Here is a 5,160-nt window from a genome sequence, read left to right as displayed (position 1 = left end):
GTTTTGCTATAAGCATTCAGTTTATTTCGAACGAAATGAAATGTGAAATCATGGAATAAATTGAATCCGAAGACTTAAGCTACTGGTGTTAGTAAATTACATATCTATAAGCATAATATTGTTCCAAAGACTTAAATCAATGACAATATTATAGTCTACTGTATTTGTTATTATCATGAATAACTAAAATGGATTATAGCTCATATAAGAAAAAGGCACAATTCAAAGATACCTACCAAGATTGCAGTAAAAATACATTTATTTATTTTTGTTTAATGATGTAAATCGTTTTTCAATGTCTTGGACGTTATGCAATGATATAATTTTATTCTTTATTGGATGGTTTGCAAAGATACACAGGTAAAATTGCAACGTATGTTCAACATATGTTGAACATACGTTTAACATATGTTCCGAAACATATGTTCGCCATAAAAAACGAGCAACATATGGTTAACATATGTTTCTAAACATATGTTGATTATACGTTTAACACATGTTATTCATATGTTTTGTATGATCATATGGTCAACATACGTTTATGTTCATATGTCGAGCATACGTTGAACATATGTTAATTTAATTTTTTTTCCCATTAATAATTGGTATTTCCTTGGATTGCAATGTGAACTAAATATTACACTTGCATTTAAATTCCTTAAGTAAACAATAAGAAATTGAAAGAACAAAATTGTAAACATTATTCCTGCATTTATTTTTCAAATTTTTACACAATTCTGGCTTCATTTCCCTGACAGTGACTGCATTGCTTCTGAAATGAGGGAGAAAAAAATTAAATAATCAAGAAATGCCAATGTCATGATAATTACATGTATTATTAAATAAAATATGTTACCAGAAAAAGTAATTACCTTGAGCACTTATAAAATTTCATAAGTCCCTTGGATCATGGTCAAATGATGTGAAAACTTATCATGTTAAGGCACGGGTGGAGCCAATAATGTAAAGATTCTGCTGATTGAGCTCTTGGAAATACAAACAAGAGGCCCAGGGGCCACAGCGCTTACCTGAGCACATCGGGCTTAAATTTACCCCCCCCCCCAAGCGTCCATCATTTGAGCAAACTAGAATCTACACTACCTGAGGATGATTCCATATATATATATATATATATATATATATATATATATATATATATATATATATATATATATATATATATATATATATATATATATATAAATATCACTAATCATAGCTTTGAAGTACTTGAAAAGAAGATTTTTAAAGATTTTTCCTATATATTCCTATGTAAAACTTGGGTCAGCCATTTTGGCCCCACCCTAGCCCCAGGGGTCATGATTTGAACAAACTTGAATCTACACTACCTGAGGATGATTCCACATGAGTTTCATCTTTCCTGGCCCAGCGGTTCTGGAGAAGAAGATTTTTTAAAAATGCCATTAATTTTTAACAAATTCATGATTATTTCCCCTTGGAAAAGGGCGTGGCCCTTCATTTGAACAAACTTGAATCCCCTTTACCCAAAGATACTTTGTGCCAAGAATGGTTGAAATTGGCCCAGTGGTTCTTGAGAAGAAGATGAAAATGTGAAAAGTTTATGCCGACGACGACAACGACAAGGACAGACGACGGACAAATTTTGATCAGACAAGCTGACTTGAGCCTTTGGCTCAGGTGAGCTAAAAAGCAATGCAAGTAATTAAGGTTTATGTAATGTGATTTGAAACTATATAACAGATGAAATTGTGAAAAGTTAACGATGACAATGATTACGACAGACAAGGGATAGATTTCAATCCAAAAAGCTCATTCAAGTCTTAGGCTGAGGTGAGCTTTTAAGGTAGATTGATACTCTGATAAGAGAGATAACTCTTAATGACACAAATGTCTATTATTCCTTTGTAAATTTGTCAAGCTTAAGTGCCATTTTTTTTCAAATTTTGCCCCGCAAGCCATGCTATAATTGTTTGTATTTTATTCAGCATATACATTTCCTTTGGAAAATCATAAAAGTTAAAGAAAAATTTCATATGAGTGAGCAGAGGTTTTATGACCCTTAAGCAATAGCAATAACTTTTTCAACATTTTGACAATTGAATTTGGAATGTTTAAATAGTAAATACAGATTGCCAGATTGATATAGGCTTGATTCAGGACGATCAAGATACAAATGTATAACCCTTGACCAAAAAATAAATACTACAAACAAACAGACAAGCAAAAAAAAAAAAAAAAAAACCCAGAAATTTTGAATACATTATAATCCTAAAACTTTCATGGGAAGAATATATAAAAAAGTTTTAAGTTCATTACAGATTATTTACTTACCCATTTTGAAGCAAGCTTGGGGTCATGGTGTCTGTTCTTCAATGTATTCACCATGAAAAAAGGCAGGCTGTATGTTACACCTGTAAAAATATCAAATAATAATTTACACAGTTTATTATGTGCATATATAACTACAACAGAGACTGTAGTTTCTCGAGGGTTGATAAAAAAGTTAAAATGATAATTGATATATAGATAATCAATGAATTAACTAATACTTGTCGGAGTTTTTTAATTCAGTTTTTTTTCAGTATTTTTTTTTTTATTTCATAAAATTGAATACACACATTTATTTTCTTAGTGTTCTTTTGACAATTGTAAATTATGAACACATAAAGTAGTACCTTGTATGTCTGCTTTAGATGAAAATCTATCCCCATATACATGTAGATATTGTGTTGTTTTATGGCCAGAAAATTCTCTCCATATCTTACAGGTTTTAAAAAATGTGCTGGAATATTGTTCTGTAAAAGAAGAGTTGGATATATATTTTTTAAAAAGCCATTAAATCATGAATTTAGATACAAGTACAAAAAGAATTTTCACAGGAAATATTCTTTCCTTGAATAGTCATTACTGGTAAACACTATGATTATTATGTATGTACCTGATTTGTCATCACGCAATCGCCAGTAAAATCGGCATTGGGTCAATAACTTTGTTCAATCATCACTCAGTCAAATCGGCATTGGGTTCTTTGAATCAAAACGGCACTGGGACGCTGAACTTAAGTTGCTTAATACATAGGCCTAATAAAAACAAAAAAAGTTTTCATTAAATTGTTGAAAGAACCGTATGGATAACGATCTGAACACAAAAATTTTACTTCAACTGCTAAATAAAGTTTCTACTTTCATTTTCATATCGAGATCGTGTATAATATGTAAGCATAACTATTGACAAAAGGAACACAAATTTGCACTAGACCTGTACTTGTGGATAGGAATGCTGCGTTATGCACAAAGTTTATTCGCTTCTCTGTAACCGTAATGAAATGATATTAACACTATGAACTAGGCCAAAATCTTCAAAAAATATCTGAGAGCACTTACCATTTTCCAACACCCAAGACTTCTGCTGCAGTAGTGACGTGAAATGTGACGTACCCTTTCATCCGATATAAACCAAAACCGGTTCGGAATAAACCAATTAAATGAAAACGGTTTAAAATTTACAATACATTTTTGTTTCTACCTGATAAATTTAATTTAGTTTAAAAAAGTAAAATATTTTGTGAAGATTTGAAGATTTGAACATTTGAAGATTAACAGAGTAGACATTCTTCTTTTTTATGCTAGCGTCTACAAGAAATGATCATCTGCATTCTTGCAAATAAATAGATCTATACATTCAAATTCATCTTGATATGTTTTTGAATTTATTTTTGTTTACTTGAAGTACATTTGCTTAAAATTAACATAAAATTAATTTTGTGTAATTTATATTAGACTTTAAAGCAGGCCACAGATTTCTCTCTAGGCTGGGATGGGGGGGGGGGTCTACGAAAGGTATACTCAGTCCAAAAAATGTAACCCAGAAATTAATAGAATAACTGAACTTAGTCTATTACGATTTCAATTTATGATTTATCTAAAATATAAGGTAACTCTCAACTTTGTTGGCAAGAAAATTGAGCTGTTGAACATTTCCTGACGTTAGATATATGTTAAACGTATGTTTGAAATAATCATATGTTGAACATACGTTAAACATATGGTTACCACAAACATATGTTCAACATATGTTTTGAGTCGGCTATATGTTCAACATATGTTTTAGACTTATGTTCAACATAGGTTTTAAACATATGTTAAACATACTGTGGAAAATTCATATGTTTAACGTATGTTTGACTTATGTTCAACATATGGTTCTCAAAACATATGGTAAACATACGTTGCAATTTTACCTGTGTAATGCTATATGTTCTTGACTCATAACAAAGGACGACATTGAATGTAAATTCTTGCCTTCATATCTTAGCAAAATATATGTGATATGTAATTAAGGTTCATTCTTGCTTAAATTCAAGATAAGGAATGGAAATCTATATTAACCGTTGCCAGAGAAATTCAATTGCTTTCCTTGAAATGGCGTTGAAAAGGTAGAAAAAATGGGGATGAATTTTCCTCTAATCTTCTAACACTATCGAATTATTCATCATGCTTCAAAAATATTTCCCCTTTGGAACATAGGAAAATAATTCAACATTTAATTATCCAACCCTACAATAATACAATAATATCCAGCCCATTTATGTACCACAGTGACACAATACAATACAATACCAAACAGAACACCAACAACTAAATGAAATATTTAACAATTAACAATTATAAATTACTTGTATAACAAACGAGATTACTTCAGCTTTTCCAACGTCAAATTTCCTAATTAAGGTAATGATATTCCACTATCACGTGCTTATGGTGTTTATGTTTCCAACTTAATCGCTACTAAACAGATTGCTCTGCGTATCGGGAATGTTTAAAGCAATCACTGATAGGTCCATGTTACAGGGATTTCAATGACCTCGTTTAAAGTCGACATTTCGTAAAATTAGCAGTCGTTATCATGACTTTGTTTGCAAATATAACCTACCATTGAGTGGATTTTTTTTTGATTGACTTGTTTCATATCGATTGTTAGGCCTCTGTTTTTATTCCGAGTTTGACTACGGAAAGTTCTGTCAACCTTATCAATACCTAGGGATAATGGCGGGCGTGTCTAGTCAACAGGGGATGCTTACTCCTCCTAGGCACCTCATCCTAACTCTGGAATTTGAAGGGCTCCATGTTTTATGCTATCTTCATGTATTTGTATTGTTTATTGACTTTTTAGATCAAT

General features: G+C 31.2%; 1 long non-coding RNA gene across 1 annotated transcript; it reads right to left on the bottom strand.

Annotated features, from left to right (window-relative positions):
* Positions 1-704: 704 nt before the first annotated feature.
* Positions 705-3,428, bottom strand: LOC134238489 (uncharacterized). The gene is made up of 5 exons (XR_009986029.1): positions 3,366-3,428; positions 2,921-3,062; positions 2,658-2,777; positions 2,314-2,393; positions 705-772 (listed from the first exon to the last, which is right to left on the bottom strand). It is a non-coding gene; the product is annotated as an uncharacterized LOC134238489 (long non-coding RNA).
* Positions 3,429-5,160: the final 1,732 nt, after the last annotated feature.

This window comes from Saccostrea cucullata, unplaced genomic scaffold, assembly GCF_032062105.1.
Source record: "Saccostrea cucullata isolate Sc308-1 unplaced genomic scaffold, CSIRO_AGI_Scuc_v1 ctg11586, whole genome shotgun sequence".
Classification (NCBI taxonomy): Eukaryota; Metazoa; Mollusca; class Bivalvia; order Ostreida; family Ostreidae; genus Saccostrea; species Saccostrea cuccullata.
Note: the sequence above shows the minus strand (reverse complement) of the source record. Positions and strands in the feature narration are given on the sequence as shown.